The sequence below is a fragment of the Coenobita brevimanus genome, chromosome 4, assembly GCF_032717465.1.
Source record: "Coenobita brevimanus isolate Jiangsu-jjx chromosome 4, ASM3271746v2, whole genome shotgun sequence".
Classification (NCBI taxonomy): Eukaryota; Metazoa; Arthropoda; class Malacostraca; order Decapoda; family Coenobitidae; genus Coenobita; species Coenobita brevimanus.
Genome location: NC_136957.1, coordinates 19,060,341 through 19,082,765, shown reverse-complemented (window position 1 = coordinate 19,082,765; position 22,425 = coordinate 19,060,341). Strand labels below are relative to the sequence as shown.

Genomic DNA, 22,425 nt, shown 5'->3' with positions numbered 1-22,425 from the left:
GGAAATACGGATTGACAGGCTAGACAAGAGAAAAGAAAAGAAAGGTGAAGCGGCGATAGTAAGGAGGTATGATGATTAATAAAGTAGAAAAGAAGGATGAGACAGGCAAAAAGAAAGGAAGGAAGGAGCTACATACTAATAAAGGAGGTAAAGGAATGAAAAATGAACAGAAGAGTAGACAGGGAGAATGACAGGTAAGGAGCAAAGAAAGAAAAATGTATCTAAAAGTAAAAAAAAAAAAAATGAGGTAGGGGGGTGGAGATAAAAGCAAATGAAATAAGGAGGGAAGGAAGGAAGGATGGAACCACAGTGAGGATGGGGAGGAGAAGGAGGATAATAAATTTAAAACGAAAGGGAAGAGGTTTAGGGAAAAAACGACTCTATGGAATTTAGTACCTGTAATATTTTCCTTATAGTTGGCTAGCTTGGGGGAAAAAGTATGATGACCGAAAAAATGTAATGCGCTTTTTTTCTGAATATGAGAGAAGGGAAGGATTTTTCTGTATTTTGAGAGAGAGAGCGAGAGAGAGAGAGAGAGAGAGAGGGTTTAAGTATATATGAGAAGGACTTTAACGTAAATTTAAAGTAAATGAGAGAGAGAGAGAGAGAGAGAGAGAGAGAGAGAGAGAGAGAGGGATAGTTAAATATGAGAAGGACTTTGAATGAGAGAGAGAGAGAGAGAGAGGGATAGTTAAATATGAGAAGGACTTTGAATGAGAGAGAGAGAGAGAGAGAGAGAGAGAGAGAGAGAGAGAGAGAGAGAGAGAGAGAGAGAGAAAGCAAACACAGGGTACTACTCAGTGTTCTTCCTTCCAAATTTTTCCATGAGAGATGGTGGAAAAAAGCAGATCATTATTTCCTCTCTCTCTCTCTCTCTCTCTCTCTCTCTCTCTCTCTCTCTCGCTCGCTCGCTCGCTCGCTCGCTAATTCCGCCCTTGTTTTCATTTTCTTCCCTTTTTCTGTTTCACTTCCCTCCTCAGCCGTTCCTACCTCTTTCCCTTCGCCCTCCTTCTTTCCCTTCTCCCTCCCTCTTTCCCTTCTTCCCTCCCTCATATTCTCTTTCCCCATGTCCTCTCTTTTTTCCTCTCATTTCTCTCTTCCCCGTTTTCCCCTTGCGTTTTTTTTCCTTTACTCATCGCAGTCTCCCTCCTTCTTTCGGTCCTTCTTCCCTTTTCCATTCTTCTCGTTCTACCCTCTTAGTCTTACATCAATTTAGGATTGATTCTTCCAGTCTTCTTCCAGAAAAGCAGCATGTGTTTCTCCTATAGTAAAAAAAAAAAAAGTGAGGAGGGTAATAATCACTATCAGCAAAATATAGTTGTTAGTTTAACTACAGAGGTCCTGAAAATGCTTTTAAAAAATGAATTTAAAGATACTATAGGTGAGGACTTAGAAAACATTCACTAAAGTCTCAATGCATGGATTCCGGAGTAACAGTTCTTGTCTTACCAGTGTCCTTGATTTTTACTGTGCTATTTTAATTCATGAAAAAGTTTAACCCGTCAAAGAAGTCTAGCTTCTCTGGCAGCATTTCCTAAAGTCCCCCACTAAAAACTTCTTGATAAGCAAAAAGTCCACGATTTCAGCGACAGTTTGCTAAGACGATCGTTAACAGATTTAGGGAATGTAAACAAACTGTTATACTTAATGAGTGGGAATCAAGTTGGATGATTGTCACTACATCGCATTTATACTAATCTGACGAAGATTTCTAATGACAATGTGTTCTCAGATTGGACGGTTGATTTGACTAGTAACGGAGAAGATTCTTGTCCGATAACTAAGGCACATCGAATTTCATGCAATCATGACTTTGAGTTGATGAGATGATGAGGATGATGAGATGATGAGATGATGAGGATGATGAGGATGATGAGGATGATGAGATGATGAGGATGATGAGGATGATGAGGATGATGAGGATGATGAGGATGATGAGGATGATGATGATGATGATGATGATGATGATGATGATGATGATGATGATGATGATGATATTTATGTTTTATGAATAGTCGTGAGAAATATGGTTGTAATGATGACGATGATGATAGATGGATGTATACATGTATGAATGTTAGTGTCTTGTGGCTAAAGATGACTGTAATGATGATGATGATGGCGATGATGAAGTGTGTTTGTGTATCACTAGGAAATAAGTTTAGAAGAGATGCTGATAATAATACGAGTACAGCTGGGGAGGATGTACTGTTTCTGCTGCTGCTTCTGTTTCTGATGATGATGATGATGATGATGTTGAACAGAAAAGAAAGACGTAAAGACGAAAAAAAGCAAGAAACATGAAAAGATTGAAACAAATAAGATGATATTTGAGAGATGACGCAAGAGACAGAGTAATGATAAGGGAGGGCGAAGGGGAACCGAATGGTAGAAAGAAAAAAAATAAAATAAAAGGCAGGGTAAAGGGAGTAGCGAAAGAGAAAGAGGAGGGTTTATGGAGTGATAAGAGATGAGGAGAGAAGAGCGAAGAGAGAAAGAGAGAAGGGAAAAAGTAAGAGTGTTGGAGTAAGAGAAAGGAATGAGACAGGAAGGGAGATGAGGGGAAAAGTTCTGGATAGAGACAAATGGGGAGGGGGGGAACTACGGAGAAAAGGGATGCAAAGAGAAAAGGGGAGAACAGAGGAGAGGAAAGGGGAAGAGAGGGGAATGAAGGGAAGTGAGGGAAGGAAAGAGAAACAAGAAATAGAGAAAAGGAGGGAGTACTTCCAAAAAGTGGAGACGAGGAAAAGGAATTTGAAAGGAGGAGACGATGGAAACAGGAAAGAAGAAGGGAAGAGGAAAGATGAAGAGCAAAAAGAAGAAAAGGCAAAGCATTCGCCTACGAATGCGTATTATCCGCCATCACTAAAGAAACAAGACCGGTAACCATCTGGCAATCGGAGGAATATCATCGCAGCTTCGCCAAAATCCGAAAAAGAAAGTCTTAGGATTTTGCTGTTCACTACTACTAAGTTAGATATCACGCTAAAATTCAGAAACCTGAAGGCAGGGGTATTATGTTGGTGTAGATAAGTGAGTATAATAGACATTTGAAAAATTTCCAATAGTTACCCATTAAGTAGCTGTAATCTCTGTTTCGTTTCGTTTCGTTTCGTTTTTAAAGGCTCCAACATGCTTGCATGTGTCGGCCTTGGTCACCTAATGGCGGCTCTCCATGCTGCACGATCCATTGCAGCCTCCCTGTTCAGTCCCTTAACCCTAAGGTCACACTTAATGACCTCGTCCCATGTCTTTCTCGGTCTACCCCTCATAACCCCACCCCCAGTAATAACACTTCTCACCTTCCTCACCCAATTATCATCCCCCATCCTCTCCACATGTCCAAACCACCTCAATCTACCTTTCCTCATCACAACACCAATACACTCCAGTCCCATCCTACCTCTCAACTCTTCCATTGTAAACCCAGCCCCTCCAGGCCTTGGACGCGGGGACGCACTGCACATCCACCTAATCATTGTCATTTCTGTACGTCTGAGGCGGCAAATGTCTTCCTCCTTCACTGCCCAGGTCTCACTGCCATACAGCATTACACTCCTAACACATGCTGCATACAAAGACCCCTTAGCACGTAGGGAGAGCCCTCTCAATGTCAGGAGAGGCAAGAGCTCCCTGAACTTCTTCCAACCACTTCTCACCCTAGCCACAGAGCTAGCTCCAGCCCCACCTCCAGCACACAACATGTCTCCCAAATAACAAAACTCTTCCACACACTCAAGAGATTCACCAGCAAGTTCAGTCCTTTCACGTCTGACGATCTGTTGAGGGTACAAAAAAAAAAAAAAAAAAGGTTAATAATGGCAAGGTAAAAGAAAAACTTAGATTGTATTTTTTCCTGCAAAATCATCTGGCAATCGAAGGAATATCATCACAGCCTCGCCAAAATTATTAACATACAAGCCATATATTCTGGGATACTGGCCTCAGTGTTTGGATACAGTACTTGATTTTGAGATATTTTGGGAACACACACACACACACACACACACACACACACACACACAGACGCAGGCATTTAGCCTACATTATCGTCTCGTTAGACCCCTGATAAAAAGGAAGGAAAGGGGGACCGAAAAGGAGATTAGAAAGGTAGGACGAGAGGAGAAGTGGTGCAGCAGGAAAAAGGAGAGGATCTTTGGAGAGAAGAGAGGAAAGGCAAATGTAAGAAATGAAATAAAAAAGAAGTTAGCAATATGGGAGGGAAAAGGAGATGGGGGGGGGGGAAGAAAAGGTGGTGAGAAGTATTGGAGGGAGAAAAGAGGAAGGAGTTATGGAGAAGGAGAGGAAATGAAAGGGGAAGGAAAGAAACGATAGAGAAAGATAGGAGGGGAGAGGAAGGGGGAGAGGAGAGAGAGGGTGAGAGTTGTCATGGAGCAAGAAGAAAAGGAGAAGTATCGTATGGGAGAGAAGAATTGCTAGAAGATATGTGAAGGAGTGTGGAAAGAGGAGTGAGGAAATCTGAATATAAAGAAGGCGGTGAATCATGGAATGAAGAGAAGGGGAAGGAAAGAGAAAGGGAAGGAAGGAGAAAAAGTGGAGCAGAAGTAAGACAAGAACTTGTGGGGAGACGAGATGCTAGAAGGAGAAAGCAAGGGAGTGAAAGGGATTGAACTGGAGGATAGGGGAGAGGAGGTTGGAGTGAAGGGTACGGAAGTGTACGAGAGAGAGGAGTCGATCGATGGAGGGAAGAGGAAGAGGGGATGAATGCAGATGGAGGGGAATGTGTAGGGAGGAGGGGGAGGGGGGGAGAGAAAAGTGGGGGATACTGGAAAGAGAGAGGACCAGAGAAAGGACAACGCAAAAGGAGTGAGTGAGGTAATGGTTGGCGGGTAGGAATAAGTAAGGTGGGACAGGGTAGGTGAATGACGAAGAAACGAGAGGGGAGTGGGGAGGAAAGTAGAAGCAAGGGGAGAAAGAGGCGAAAGGAAAAGGAATGGGAACGTAAGGGGAATGGGCCTGAAAAGGAGAAGAAAAAGAGGAAGGGAAAAGGGTTGGAGTTACGAACCATGAAAAGAGAGAAGACAAGAGACGAGAGGAGACGAGACGAGACGAGAAGAGAGGGAAGGGGAGGGGACGAGAGGGGAGGAGTAAAGGAGAGGAGAGGGGAGGAAAGGAGAAGAGAGAAGGGAAGGGAAGGGATGAGGGAAGGAAGAGACATGGGCGAAAATCTGAAAAGGTGTTAGAAGTTCTATCTATCTATATACCTAGGCTGCTTCCCCCAAGGAAAGGGAGGTAGCCGAGACAGGACGACACACTCCCAACTTACTCATCCATTCAAACACATTCATTCGCATCTTAGCCCCAAAGGGAGAACGGACAGATCCTCACCGCACCACACCGCACAAGGGTCAACTGCGGAATAGGGATAGGGAATGAGAAACAGGAAGAGAGAAGTGGTGAAATAAGAGACATGAAGAGAAAGGGCTGAGATAGGAAGACGGGAGAGGAGAGGGAGAAAGTGAAAAGGGAGAGGATTGGAAATGGAAAAGTTAAGGAAAAGGAGACTGAATGAGTGGGAATGGAGGGAAGTGATGGAAGGAAAAAAATGAAGAGTTATGCAGAAAGGAGTAGAAAATAAGAGAAAGGAAGGAAATGGGAAAGGGAAAGAGGAATGGAAAGGATGGTAGAAACAGGGAAGGAGAAAAGGAAGGAACTGTAATGGAGGAGGAGGGGAGAGAGGGGACGCAAGGTGAAGGGCAGGAAGGACTGAGGAAGAGGGCAGTGTTGGAGTAAAAGATACAATAAGAGGGGACATTATACAAAAAGGGATGGATAGGAGGAAGACTAAGGAGCTGGATAGCATCACCGATAGAAAAGGGATGGAGGGGACGGGTATGATAGAAGTGGAGGAAATTGGTATTTAATGAAAAAAGATGAGAATGAAGAGGAGAGGACTTATGAAGAGAAAAGAAAGGAAAGGAGGGGGTTGTGACACAGAAAGTGATTAAGGAGGGCGGAAGTAACAGAAGCCGAGCAAGGGAGAGGATTGATGGAGGATGAATTAAAAAAAAAATAGTTGCTTTATTAGGGTTAATTTTCTTAAGATAATTTAATACATAATGTCCTGTCATTTCCGTAATTGATAACATCTCCTAGTCCTTGACAAAACCGATTGTGGGACGGGAATGCGGGAATGTTTACTCTGCTTTCTTTTGTGAAAACATTATGAAGGGGGTCGTGCAATATTCTTGTTGTTACTTGTTTGTCATGGACAAGATCGTCTTATGAACTTACTCGAGGGCCAATGCTGCCTTTCACATTTTGTTTTCACTCCGCACATAATAAAAAAAAAAAAAAAAAAAAAAACATTTTTGGATATGACTTTGCTTCATGGGAAATTTTCGCTTCATACTCTTGCTTAGTTTTCTTAATCATTTTTGTAAATTGCCCCTGTAATTTAAAATATTTGTTACTGTCATCGTGATTTCCTGTACGTCAATATATACATACATACATATATATATATATATATATATATATATATATATATATATATATGTGTGTGTGTGTGTGTGTGTGTGTGTGTGTGTGTGTGTGCGTGTGTGTGTGTGTGTGTGTATGTGTGTGTGTGTGTATTGCATGTTTTTCTCTTGCGACTGATGATTTCTTCAAAATTCTTAGACATCCAGGCTGGTTATTAGCGTGATTTTTTCGTCCGATAATTCACCCGAGACTGAAAGAACGAAGCAGGAACAAGTACAAAAGATTCCACAGTGAAACAAAGAGAGAAAGACCTCTTTACTGTGATGTCTTTTTCTTACTACCGCCAGACGTTTTTATTCCCCTTCAGAATGGAGGCACTAGAGAAAATTATTAGAAATCTCAGTCAAACTTTTCACTTCGTTTCCGTCATTTTTCTTTATTCGTACATCCTACTAACTTGTGAAACTTATCAAACCCATATGTGGTGAAGATGGTTATGAAGCTATGTCTAAACCCTCTGGTTCGATAAATCTCCCTTATGCTGCATCAGTTCGTTTGGCATTAACACGAAAAGAAATACTAAAGATATCCTCGTAGTGAAATGGACAGTATTCTCATATACCTTATTATACCGTTTCGATTTGTTTAAAAGAAACTAAACTAAACATATATGACATTTACTGTCTAAAATGCAAATCAGTATAAAGACGTACTCAAAGTCCCCTATGCCAGCGAGGATATATATATATATATATATATATATATATATATATATATATATATATATATATATATATATATATATATATATATATATATATATCCATAGTCACTACGATTACGAGACATTAAATCTTGCTTGCTGCAGTTGGAAAACATTTTGGAGGAGCAGACTTGGAACGAGAGGACATGAATCTGGCCTGCATTACTCCTTTCGCTGTCACAACTCTTTCCTAAGATGAATAAAATCATGAAGGAGGAAAAAAAAAAATGGATTTTTCACTTTTATTTTCCATACTTTTCTCCCCCTCTTCCTTAACGTTCTCTCCCCTCTTCTTTCCCATATCTCTCATTCTGAGGGAGGCGGTGGCCGAATCAGTAGAGTTGGCATGCAGTCCTAATGGACCCAGGTTCGAATCCCCGTTGGGGCAGGGAACAGTTTAGGTATTTGCATATCATTAAAGCAGATTTTACTGATCTACCAGACGACCCGCTGACATGTCATAAAAATACCCCCACTAATACCAATACACCAGTCCTGTGTGAGACAGCCCTAGCATGTATTCATTATGGACGGTGGATGTTAGTGCCGACGTGGTGACATGTGGACCTAGGAGGACTACTGGCCATGGTAACGGGCTATGAAGCCTATACCCAGAGTTGGACACATAAACAAATAAAAAATAAAAACCTCTCTCTCCCGCTTCCTTAGTCCTCCCCGTCTTTCTCTTCCACTTGTTCTCAACTCTTCCTTTTTATATTCACCTTCTTTTTCTTCTCGTTTTCTTGTCTGTCATTATTTTGTTGGTTATTCTCTTCCTTTTCTCTCTCCTTTTTGTCTTCCTCTGTCATTTTTTCACTCTTTTTCCAAAACAATTCGCTCCCTTTTCACCATCACATCTCTCTCATTCGTTCCGTTTAGCTCACTTTCCTGTCTCTTGTGCTTCCTCCCCCACTTCGTTCTTAACAACCCTAAACTACTTAATGAGGAAGTTTGGTACGAGTCAGATGAGGGACCCCTCTCTCTCTCTCTCTCTCTCTCTCTCTCTCTCTCTCTCTCTCTCCTCCTGTCCAAATCTTCACTCTTCCTCCTAGCTGCTCCTCTTTGCATGATGTCCTCTCTTTTCCTTTCATTTACACCAACACTCCTCTATTCCTCGCCCCTTTCCTTCCCCTCATTTAGCATCCCATCCCCTTTCCTCCTCTCCCTCTGCGATTTCTTGTTTTTCTCCTTCCCTTATTCTGCCCTCCTTTCCATCCCTCATTCCCTTTCCAAATTTCCTTCGCTTCTCATCTTCTACACTCATTTTTTTTATAACTCTTCCTTTGTCTTTCTCCATCATTCCCCCCCCCTTCTCTCTCTCTCTCTCTCTCTCTCTCTCTCTCTCTCTCTCAGTCTCCTCTCCCCTATCCTTTCTCTTTCTAATCATTTCCCATATCCTTTTTTCTCTTCTCTTCTGTGTTCCTAATCTCTACCCTTTTTCTTCCTTCCCCTTGCCTCAGCACGTCTCCTCTTCTGCTTCTCTTTTCCGCTCCTCCCCTTAACTTTCCCTCATAACTCTTCCCTCAACTGTTAATCCAATTTATCGCCCGTAACTCTCCCCCCTCCCCTCCCCTCTCCTCCCTTTCCTTCCCTTTCCCTCCTCTCCTTCCCTCTCCTTTCCACTCCTGTCACATCCTCTCCCCTCCCCTCCCCTCTCCTCTCTCCTCCCCTCCCGTGCATTAACCTCCCTTGCTCTCTCCCTCTTTTCTCCCCACCTTCCTCCACAAGTCCTTGTCTCCAGTTTATCTTCTTCCTTTTCCTTCCCTTCCCTTGCTCTTCCCTCCATTCTCCTTACTTTCACATTCTTGTCCCCCCATAATTCTTCGTCTAATTTTTGCTTAACTCTCCTCGCACCCCTCTTCTCTTTCCTCCACTTATCTTAAAGCACCTCTTCTTTATTTAATCAATCATCTCTCTTTTTACTTGGTCCAGCACTTCCTCCTCCCTAACTCTTCTCTCCCCCTTCGTCTATCCACCGTTCTTCTATCTTCCTTTCCGTCCCTAACGCTTTTTTTCCTTCCCCTTTCCTTTCCTCTGCTCTCCTTCCCTACCATTTATTTCCTTCCCCTTCCTTTGCTTTTCCCTCCCCCTTTCTCCTTCCCAGCCGTTTCTTTCTTTGCCCTTCCCCATTTCTTACTGCAGCGCCTCTCCCCTCCTTCTGTTAGGACTCCATATTATATTTACAAATCATAATAGATAGATAGATAAATAGATAGATAGAGAGACAGATAGAAGCAGGAAGTCAGATGATGAGAAGGTACTGTGTCTGCAAGAATCGAGCAATGCTAAACATGCTTACACACTCTTAACTCAAGGAATGCTTTATAGGCACACGACAGCGCCTAGTGACCATACACACACATACACACATACTCACACACAGGCTTCTAGAACTTTCCAATCACAGGGAACACACGTGACACGACTCCTGCTACACCAGAATTTAGGAAAGAGTGCTCAGAAGGAGACAGGCCATAGAACAGGCAGGTAGTAGGGAGAAGGGCTTAGCAACATGGAGAGAGAGAGAGCGAGACAGGGAGACAGGGACTCTACTCATACTCACTCGTGAGTGAGAGACTCTGTTAATATTTCTAAGACAAATAAAAATAGTCCCATACTATTCTTTATCTCTCCTGTCACTACATGACAAATGAGAAAGAAGATTATCTACTTACAAAGCTACTCAAGTATAATAACCGCTCGTCCACAAGTCTAATATATATATAACTTTTTTTTTTTTTACGACATTTGGTAGCAGCGAACGTATACGAACCTCGTCTACGAATCAACAGTGAATTCCTACAAAATATCAAGATTGAAAACAAAAAAATACCTCTCACAACCAGCTCCTGACAGTTCTCTTCAACCCCCCCTCCGTCTCCCCGATCATCACGCTGATATAGAGGTGAAGAGGTCACAGGACGCCTTGCAAGTAGTTTAACAATATATTGATACAAACAATCTTGCAACTTCTACGACGAACCAGCGAACTACAACCATCTACAATCAACTACAAGTAACAACTCTATGAGTCGTCTGCATAATCTTCTACACGCACCTACAAGTAGCGGCAGTCTTCATCCTACAACGAGTAAATTACAAGAAAAAAGGACCGAGAAAACATCGACAAAGAAAAACAAAACAAACAAACGAAGAGTGAGACACGACTCATACCTCATAACCACCAGACCTCACCCTCCTCTCTCTCTGCTACATCCACCCAACCCCCACCACTTACGCAGGTGTGAAGAGGTCAAGACGACGAAGCAAATACCAAGTCCATATTCACAACTCATCTTACTCACTCATCTTCACTCAAGTTACTCATCGCTACTCATTCACTCACCACAGCTACCAGTGTGGGAAGTCGACGTCATCATGCGTGCTTGCTGAAAATACGCCACGTCAGTCAACACACCACCTGCACCACCACTCACACCATTCCCACCACGGTAAAAATTAGTGAGTTACATAGTTACTTCATTCATACAATACACAGTGATAGACAACACATTCTGCACAAACATAAAATACGTGCTGTATAGTTACAGCTTAAATACACATAGTTACTTCAGTTATCTGGATAACTCAAACACTAAATAATCACCAACAATAAATAGTCTACACTGTATATATTTATTCATTTATTATAACATTTATTTACTACCAACGAGTGTTACCATTTATACCTACATAAAATACGTGTTTCATACATACAGCTATACATTATAACATCTACAAAGTAATAAAGAAAATATACCATCACAGTTACTCAGTGAGCAATTAAAAGAACTGTATTTAACATTTATTAATTAAGGCTACCTAGTGGAAACATATAAATTAAGTTACAAGGTAAACTAGAGAAAAAAAAAATGGCCAACACAAATGACGTTAGCAAGAGTGAACATCTTCAACACAATCGTGAAGACAATGATTTCCAAACAGTGCTGACACACATATTACCCACGATAGGTACAAGTGAACAACAAGTCAGTGTATATAGTTAATACTGTATATAGTGTATACATTTTTTATATAAAATAACAAAATATGGGGCTATATAATATCATTTTCAGTAATACCTGTGCAATATAAAATACTCTTTAAAAAAGTATCCCAAGGAAATTAGCCAGTAATTATGCAACCATGAACAACATACAAAAAGTGTACACAAGCAAAGAAAAACAAACTATAGAAAATCAATACATACAAAAAAAAAAAAAAAAGTAAGAAAGACAAACGAGAGAAATAGAGTAAGATCACATAACAAACAAATGAAAATAAGTGTAAGTGTTACTACATATGCCAAAATACCACATAAACTACAAATAAAAAAGCAAATTGTTGTCTCCACAAGCAAGTGGCATGACACATCATATCATCGACCGCAGCATATGTTAGGACTGCAATTATTACAATTATGTAACGACAAACGATTGCATTATGTTACACTTGCTACAATTATGTAACTACAAACGATATGTAACGATTATGTAACGACAAACGATTGCATTATGTTACACTTTGCCAATTATGTAACAGTTGCATTAACAAGATGTAACTTTTATGTAACTTTAACTACAATTATAAGGCCAAGACACTTATGTAACAGTTGCATTAACAAAATGTAACTACAATTATAAGACCAACACAATTATGCATTACCACAATATTATGTAACAATTCATAAAATATTACAATTATGTATTACCACAATATTAGTACAATATTATGTAAAGTCATACCATTATACCACAATTCTGTATTACCAGTATCATCATACAAGTTAGGTGAAATATTAGACATTACTAAAGTGATAACTCAATATGTAATGTATAACCTAGCAGTATTACCATTGCACAATTATATGTGTATGTCTGTTATACATACACATCTCACAAAATGTATACAACTTGTTTAAAATGTAATATTACTGGAGAATTGCTATTTACTATGAATGTTATATATATACAATATTATAATCAATATTATATACTAATAGATTAGCATATGTCAATGATGATTGCTGTCGGAGGACCTCCAGTGGCGTGTACCGAGCATATGTTAGGACTCCATATTATATTTACAAATCATAATAGATAGATAGATAAATAGATAGATAGAGAGACAGATAGAAGCAGGAAGTCAGATGATAAGGTACTGTGTATGCAAGAATCGAGCAATGCTAAACATGCTTACACACTCTTAACTCAAGGAATGCTTTATAGGCACACGACAGCGCCTAGTGACCATACACACACATACACACATACTCACACACAGGCTTCTAGAACTTTCCAATCACAGGGAACACACGTGACACGACTCCTGCTACACCAGAATTTAGGAAAGAGAGCTCAGAAGGAGACAGGCCATAGAACAGGCAGGTAGTAGGGAGAAGGGCTTAGCAACATGGAGAGAGAGAGAGAGAGCGAGACAGGGAGACAGGGACTCTACTCATACTCACTCGTGAGTGAGAGACTCTGTTAATATTTCCAAGACAAATAAAAATAGTCCCATACTATTCTTTATCTCTCCTGTCACTACATGACAAATGAGAAAGAAGATTATCTACTTACAAAGCTACTCAAGTATAATAACCGCTCGTCCACAAGTCTAATATATATATAACTTCTCTACAAGTAACTACAAAGTCTTTTTTTTTATGACACTTCTCTTCCCCCACTCCATCTCATTTTCCCTCCCTTATCACTCAGTGTTCTTCATTCTATTTCTAAAATTTCCGCTTTCCTCTCCTCTCTCCTTAATTCCTCTATTTTCTCTTACTCCAGCACTTCTTCCCTCTCGTCCTTCCCTTCCATTCTCATCTTTTCCGTTCATTTTTTTCTTTTCATTTTTCTCTTGCTTTTTCCTCTTCTCTCCGCTCAACGCCTCTTCTCTCTCTTTTTCCATCTCGTCTCTCCTGCCATCCCTTTCATTTCGTTTTCCATTCTCACCCCCTGCCCTCCATTTATTTTACCTCTTCAATCCACTTTCTGGCCGTAACATCTCCCTTTTCTCTTTCTGGCTCCTCACTTCCCTTCCTTCCCCTCTTGACTCCTCTCCTCTATTCTCTTCTCGTAACGTATCTTTTCTGCATAGTGAGGCCCTTTTGCCTTTTCCGGACCCTTCCCCCACCTCTCCCCTCCTGCCCTTTTTCCTCCCTGTATCCCCCCTCCCTCTCTCTCTCTCTCTCTCTCTCTCTCTCTCTCTCTCTCTTACTCCATCACGTTTAGCTATTGCTGGTTAGACAACAGTCAGGTAAGACATAATTCCTTTTTTTTTTTTTGGGGGGGGGAGAGATGCATGAATGGGATTTCAGGGCCAGACTTCTCCACCGGTCTCAGAAACAGAGACAAAGTAGGAGACAACTTTCACCAGCAAAAAAGAAAGTTGTTCAAGAATGTTTAGTTAATCTAAATAGGTTCTTTTGCCCTATCTTCATAGAGAACTTGGCTTAATGAAGGAATTTGTTGAAGCTTTGCTATAAGACGGAGATGGTTGCAATTATTTCGGATGCATTGCTCAAAGAGGGTGTACTTGTTGGACATAATCAAAGAAAACTTGTCAAATACGCAAATTTTGACAACTCTCTACGTGTTGTTGAAAAAGAAGCATGAACTGCCTTCTCAGGTAACTAAGATTTGTTAAAAGATTAAAAACTTCTTAGGTAACTACAGTATAAGGATCGAAACCACAGAGACAGTGAAAGCAGGATGCTAGAGAAGATCAAGACCCTCGGATGTAACATGAGTCTCAGAATACAGTTGGCCAAGATGAAAGTGCAACCAAATATGCTGGTGTGCGGCGATATGTGGCAGCTGCTCCTTAGTAAACACTCGTATTTTTTCAATGGATTACTCAGAACCCACAACCTTTGTAAGGATGCACGTGATTGGCTGAAGCGTTAAGTATCGGAACAAATGTATCGACCCTTGTTTATTATAAAATATTAATTACGTGGCAAGAAGTAATGTATACAGATAATGTCTAAGTACTAAATAAGCAAGATGCAATTGCAGTTACAGTATGAATAACATTTAGGAATGAGTACCTGTTAACTTAAATGTAAGCATTCAGAAGTGTGTGTCAGAGGTTAGTTTCGAATGATTTTGACTTTTGAAGCAGCGGAAACTGTCCGAGGCACACTGTCTACTGTAGTTGTTGGTATTTATCGAGATGCAAAATTTCCTTACGAAATGGGCTAATATGAGAGGATAGGCAATTACACACTCTCAGGTATTCTTCAGTGTAATATATATGTGATATAAGATTGGCCATTCCAGTTCAATGTCACTAGCAATGAAAATTTTGTAAATCCTTTATGCAAGTCTTATGATATTCCCTCAGTTCGATGTCAATTATAATTAATTCACTTGGGTTACAGAAAATTAATTTTAACTAAGAGAGAATAAGTGCCTCCTCAACTAAAGAAACTACCTTAACTATTCCCCCTACTATCATGAATCGTAACCGAATATGTGATGCAGTTTAAGTACTTCATTGTAAATTGGTACTAACAGCAGCGAGTGTCCACACTATGAATCTGGTAGCCCGCTACTTGTAGAGCTCCACTGTGAGTAGTGGCTCTCAACCTCGGGTAAATTACCCCCAGCACAGTCACTGCAGTCATTCTGCATTTAAACACATTCTTCGTCATATATACGTTACGTCCAGTGTCTACATAAAAGGACGTATTGTTTGTGTATATTATGGCCAACGATCCAAAAGTATTTATAATGTAAAAAACAGCTAAGGTAGGCTGCAATGTTCCAGTAAGTCACCAGGGATCAAACTCGCTACCCTAAACCTGCACCCATTCACCCTTCCTCCATTTCCCTATGTCAATGCACCTCGCCGCATCACCGTCCATTCGACAACAGGTATGACCTAACTCCCTCAAATATGGTGATGTTCGTGTAGAAACTATAATCACCATCATCATCATCATCATCATCCGGACCTCCTTTCCCACCCAAAGGCAGGGTGAGGAGCAGCAATGTCCAGACAGCCCAAACTTGCCCAGTCCAATGGGCCATGCTTCCAGTCTGACGAGGGATAGAGGAAAGTCTCCTACATATGCCTACCAAAAATCACCCACGAAACTTGTAAAATGTGCAAATGACAGACCTCGCAATTGTAGAACGTATGGATACGTCATCGGGTGTCACTGTGACAAAACATGGTGATGTATCCAGAAGTCAACGGGACACCTCAGTTTAAAAAAAAAAACACACAGATAAGACTGAAAATTTAAAATGGCAGCCACAAGAAGGGTACAAAGTTTATTGGATCTAAGCTATGAAGAAAGACTAGAAATGCTGAACCTACCAACATCACTAGAGAGAAGGAAAAGAGGAGACATGAATATGCCATATAAATGCATCGCAGGGAAAGAGAAAATAGACATAAATGAATGTATAACTTATGGGGAAGCATCAGCAAGAGGACACTACTAGAAACTGCCTAAAAAGAGAGGTCATAAAGATGTATGGTATTTGAGTTTCCCAAGTAGGGCAACTGATCAGTGGAATGCACTACCGAACGAAACAGTGTGTACCAAAACTAGTAATCACAATTAGAATCATCTTACCATTTTTCCACAACATGTTTAAGTGAACCTGGTTTCTCCACCCTTTCACACATAAAAGTTAAAGATGAAACCGGTTTGATGTGGATCCAGATATGTGATTTGCGTTATCAGTGAGTCAGCTCCGAGTCAGTTGCTTGACTGAAAGCAAACAGTGTCATCCATCTCACTGATATGTAACAAAATATGCATTCTGATTGATAGCCATTTTTTTCGTTCATTCATTGCCAGACGCCATGTTTCCCAATCGGGGTGGCCAAGGGCTTAGAGTTAATTGTTTTACAGGGAGAGGCACTAATCCTCCACCAACCCCACTTGACACGTAGGGATGCCAACAGCATCTGGTGTTCCCAGGCGGTCACCCATCCAAGTACTAACCAGACCCAACGTTGCTTAACTTCGCTGATCGGATGGGAAGAGGTGTACTCAACGTGGTATGGCCGTTGGCCATTGATAGTCGTTAGTATTAAAAAATGATGGAGAGCATCAAAAAATTTTTTTTTTTTTTTAATCATTATTTGTGATGGTCTTGAGAGAAAACTGAAGGGGAAGCACGAAGATGTTAAGATCTCCACAAGTGGGAAATAAAGTGAAAAAGTTTGGGAAACTCTGCTGTAGTAATTATCCTTCTTAACGAAGAATGGCGAAGATCTTTGCAATTTATATGCTTGGAGACAGAACAGTGCTGGGCAGGAATAGGGGAATAAGTGTGATAACAATCATAGCAAAGTTGTATGACATAATACTCTTTGCTAGTCTCCAATTCTGGTTTTCACCTTTTTCGTGGGCAAGCTGGCAGCTGGCCCAGAAGATGTACAAAACAAACTGTATCAATGAAACTGTTGCTAGGTGTAAGAAATTAGCATTATGTGTTACCGTCGACAGTTTTACCAAGGGCTATGATAACATACTTAAAAATTTACTGTTTAACCCAAGGCATCCCGTCGATGAACGGGTACGTTGCAACATTTTGCAAGGTTCATAATTTGCACAATTTTTAATTTTGAGCGTGATTTTTCGTACGTATACACGGGACACCTTCCTCTATTCCTCTACAAGATGCCAAGCAGGGACAATGCCTTACACCGCATAACCTCCCACTCCCCCGCACGCCATTGTCTCGGCAATTCACCTGTTACCAGTGACCTGGCCAATAAAGACATTCAGGGCCAGAGTGATTCCTCAGTCGATGACAATGTGGAGGACAAAGTTTACATAGCATTAGAGGAAGAAACAGTCAGAAATGATGATACGGTAATGTGGCAAAAGAAGGTCAGGTATGGTGATGAGTTAGTGAGTGAAACAATGCTTATAATGCCTATATTACTGTTTGAAAACCAATATACTTTCATCCTACATATAAATTGGTACCAAAAAAATAAATAAATCCCGTTTATGAGTGGTGTGAAATAGTTACCCTCCCATAGAACTCATTTTTTTTAGTGCCAGCCTATTAGAAAACCCAGTAGGGTAAGGAGGTACTGCTACCTGGATCGAGTATTTTAAACCTCAGGTGAGCGATTTCTCTATGAATTTTCGATGTTTCTCACCAAAAGCGGGGGTTTTAGCCAAAAAAAAAAAAAAATCGAAAATACCCCAGGATTGGGGGGTGTCGGAGGTGCGAAATAGCTTGGGACGTGACGGGTTAAGAGTATGAAGAGATTTTGGTGTGGTACAGTGATGTTGGCTGTCCTTGTAGCCATATATTAGTCCCTAGGGTATGCAATTCGATCGACTGAGCTGGCGTGAAAATTTGTATATGGAGCCGATTATTGCAGAAGTAAAAAAATGTTATGCCTAAGTTTTAGATCTTGAATTTACACACCTTATGCCAAAACCAGATCATTTTAAACCAACTGGTTCTTGAGCCATAGCCCGTCAAAGTTAAAAAAAAAAAAAAACTACCCTTCCAGGGAGCGCGACTCCCGTTTTCTGTGCACTCTCACCCCAGTCCTCCCTCATTCCTCCCCTCCCATGACCTTCCTCACCCACTCCTATCACCTCCCTCTCCCTCCCTTCCCCCCTCCCCCCTCCCCCCCTTCAGAATTTTCCAGCTCATTTTTTTTTTTTTTTTCGCACAACAGCATGCAAAATTATTATGTCAGTGTTCCTCACTCATTCCCAACCCCTTTTCCTCCCAACACTTCTCCCCTCCCCCTGTCCCCTTCCCTCATAGCTGTGTAGCAGTAAAAAAAAAAAAAAAAAAAGAGCAAAAGCATGTAAAATCTTTTTCTTGGTGTTACTCACACACTCCAGCACTCACAACCCTCTCCCCCTAACCCCTCTCCCCTCACCCCTTCCCCCTATCCCCTCCCCTCAGAGCTGTAAAATCAAGTAGCTGGAAGAATTTCAGGGGAAAAAAAAATAAGCTAAAGCATGGAAAATAATGAGAATGGTGTAAGAGAAAGACAAACACAAATACACAACTTATTATTATAAAATTAAACATTAACATTTACAGGAAACATTATATACACAGAGGTATGGGACTTGTGTTTTTACACCTCCTACCCTAACTGTCCCACGGGATTAGGGGTAGTGGTGATAGATGAGAGACTGAATATTGTTTCAGGGTAGGCGACAATACTGAATCTCTCTGGATGTCTCGGGCACATAGGAATATAACAAAAAACTTAGGGCACTAAACGTCTTATACCTAGATAACTAGTAACTCACACCTGTTGTTATTACCAATTTTACTATTTACAGACCTTGGTTCTTTTACCTGTCTCAAAAGTGAGCTCGAGAATGATACTGAACAAAGCAATCTTTCAGGCACAGGGCGTTTTTACATTCGTGGCACCTGAGTGATGTTCTCTTTTGGACTCGAGGCTTTCTCTGTGAATGTTTGCAAACATAGCAATCTCTGTGCACTGCTACTTGCTTTACGTTGTTGTTCAGTGGGGAGTGGGATGGATTCTGAGTGTTGCCTCCTCGTACTTTCCGCAGCCACAAGTTGGTCAGGGAGAGCGGCAACATAACTGGCACGGCAGGGTGCTGTCTTTGCCAATGTCCCATGTTTTTCTATAATCTCAAAAGCCAAAGTATGAACAAACGATCTAAGAAGAAATACGAGAAAATACAAAGAAGTATACAAAGAAATACATCACAAGTATAAGCATAAGCAAAAACCTTTGGCAGGTACATAATTGTGCACATAACATGCTTTTCCCCAAAAAAAACACACACAAAAAACATGGAAATTCATTTAAAAAACATGAAAAAAAAAATACATTCTATGTTTCGTGTGTCAGTGTACACAATTACACAAACAATGATCTGTTAATGAATGAACACACACGAAATGCATAGTAACGATGACGTATAGTACCCTAGGCAAGGAGGGGGGTTAGTTGTAAACATACTGCCTACTACAGGGGGTGGGGGTGGGGTGGGATGGGGAGAGGTGGTATGGGGGTATAGAGGTGGGAGACAGACACCAAAGAGGACAGGCAGAGAGGGAGTACTGGGGTGTGGAGGGTGGGTAGGGGGGATATAACCCTCCCCAGGGAGACAGGGAGGGGGGAAAGGGGGGAACCACAGTGGCATGATGGAGGATGGTGGGGGAGGGGGAGGGAGGGAACAGGAGGCGGTCAGAGGCGAGGGGAACAAAGGTAGTGGGGTAGAGGGGGGAAGCGAAAGGGCAGTGGGAGAGCCTCCCCCCCCCCACCGTGGGTAGGGGCCTGAATCCTCCTTTCCATCTATTCAGCACTTAGTTCTGATTGGTTGGAAAGTATATATGTCACAGTCGGGGCAGAGCATGTTTTCCCCAGTTTTTCCCTGATGCCCCACTATCGATCACATCAGAGATCTTGCGTAATCCTGATAAGGATCTATTGACCGGATAAGTACCAGAGGGGTTAGGTGACCCAGAGTATTACTGCAGCAGCCTTGGTTACAGCTACAGTAGGGTTACATCAGGGACCACCAAAATCACGCCTCATATTTTTTCATTTTGTCGTTGATCTCATCTGGCTGTTGAAGGTAAATTGTGTTGATTATTTTGTTTCTTGTTTTGGTTGCACATCCTTCTATGGATGGATGAAACAATAATTTTATTCACTACTAGAGCTAATATGAAGAGGAAAGTAGAATTATTGTTTGACTACTGCCAGATATATGGGATGAAAATTAACCAGGGAAAGACAAAAGATTGTAATATATGTGGGACAGACGAGGACATGCAGCCATTCCGGATTAATGGGTTGACAGATCCTTCATTTAACCAGTCCATCTTCTCTGGTACATCTTTTATGTCACACGATCCTATATCAGTCTGTTAACCCTTCGACTGCTGCAGTGTGCTTTTTAACCAGCATCACTGGTGGGACAGATACAGGAAAAATAGGGTGTTTTCATGAGCTCTCTTGACCCACATATACTTTACCAAATGTCTAAATATCAGTTACACAAAGTTCATTCATCCCACTCTGTTTGATAAAAAGTCAAGGACCACAGGTGGTCCAGGGCTCGAAGGAGGGCGAGTTGAAGAGCAAGTGTTTAGGTGTCAGAGAGTGCAGGTCGCCCAGGTGGGTGCGAGACCTTGCCATGAGAAGAAAGAAGTTTGAGAGGTGGCTTGCGTGCTTTGTAATGATTAAAAACAAAAAACAAGTTATTTACTAATTTTAGTCATAGGAACACTTTTTCCATCATACTATGGTATGCATGTAACCTACAGAAGCAAAATTATAAGTACCACAATTAACACTTTAACATGCTGATTGTGTATAACTGTAATGAGGTAATAACATAGTTTTCCTTATATTTTTTGTATTCTCTCACTAATTATATCACTTATCATTTATTACTGCCGAGGCAGTTATAAAGAAGTAATATAACATTATTTGATAGAGTTGCCAGGTGAGGGAGAAAAATAGTTACCACAGACCTGACCAAAATTTGTCACTTATTTCCTTATTTTTCTTTGACTTATTGCTATTTATGAACTTACAAAGTAATTTTGTACCTCTGTAAGTACTTTAGTCATAACTAGAAAGGGTACCCAGCAAAGCCTGGGTAAATCCCTATTCTCATGCATTACCTAGAACCCTGGATGACCACTCCTTGTGGGAGAAGACCCTCTTGTTCCCAATTTATCCTTGGGCCCATTTCCCCAGGGTCATGTTCTCCATGGACCTACTTCTACCATTGACTTATTATCCCACTACGCACCAATCCCACCAATCCGTCTACACATCCGACCCGCTGTAGCTAATAATATGGTTAGAGAAGTAAAAACTTCTATTGTAATTGGCTACCATCTTTCCACCACGTTGACGAGTATTTCTGATTAATTGTAATCTTGGCCATCATAGGAGCGACTTTAACTTATGTAATGTACACCTTAAAAAAGTTTAAATTCATTGTATGAAGTTACACCTGTCAGAGCTGTTAAAAGAGTTCTATATGCATCCCCCTTGATTTCCATAGAGGACAGACAGACAGGCAGACTCTCTCTCTCTCTCTCTCTCTCTCTCTCTCTCTCTCTATATATATATATATATATATATATATATATATATATATATATATATATATATATATATATATATATATATATATATATATATATGTATACTGTATATAGATAGATAGATAAATAGATAGACAGATAGATAGGTAGATATTTATGAGTGTGTGTGTGTGTGTGTGTGTGTGCGTGCAGAGACATGAAACTGCACTGAAATGCCCTGCCATATTGACCGCATAATATATGATATGGAAGTGTGTTAATTAACATTTTTGGTGACCGGGGGCCGACTGCACCATTTTTTTAAGGCATTCTTTAAGTAAGTGCATTTTAGGCATGTTGATTCAATAATTGTTGTGCTGTAATGCACTGTTTCGGCTAATAAAGAGTACAAACTGAGAAACAGATAAACAGAATGGGAATTTTAGTAGTATATAGATAACAGTTATAGCAGTCAACAATAACTCTGTAGTGAATCACTGTTACCTTTTACTAGTGTGTAATACACTGCAATGTCACTCACCATTGTCTGCATAATCCCTATTACCTTTGCTAGCGTGTAATACACTGCAATGTCACTTGCCATTGTCTCCGAACTCAGTATTACCTCTGCTAGTGTGTAATACACTCCAAAGTCACTCACCATTGTCTCCATACTCAATATTACACCAGTGAAGTGTACATTGTGAATGTGTGAGAAGTGAGCAAAAACCATGTTATCAGAATTTCCCTGATAAAATATTTCCTCATGACAGTAGCTGAATACTGAAAAATATACTGGAACCAAAGTCTCTATCTCTCTGCCCCCCCCGCCCCCCCTCTCTCTCTCTCTCTTTCTCTCTCTGTCTGTCTGTCTGTCTGTCTGTCTGTCTCTCTCTCTCTCTCTCTCTCTCTCTCTCTCTCTCTCTCTCTCTCTCTCTCTTTCTGACACACACACACACACACACACACACACACACACACACATGTATCAAAGTGAAAGCAAGAGTATAGCCTAGGGATTGTTTGAGCAACACGGGTTCCAACAGTACACGAGTGTTGCTGAAAAGCGTAAATTGAGGTACCGTAGCATTAATCACTCAGTGCTAAATTCTACAATCTGCCCTATCAACCTGCCATGTCGATGAAACTGAAACGATATAGACTGAGATAATTAAA

The 22,425-nt window shown here is 40.8% G+C and overlaps 1 non-coding gene across 1 annotated transcript; it reads right to left on the bottom strand.

Annotated features, from left to right (window-relative positions):
* Positions 1-16,126: 16,126 nt before the first annotated feature.
* Positions 16,127-16,245, bottom strand: LOC145396845 (5S ribosomal RNA). The gene has a single exon (XR_013896838.1). It is a non-coding gene; the product is annotated as a 5S ribosomal RNA (ribosomal RNA).
* Positions 16,246-22,425: the final 6,180 nt, after the last annotated feature.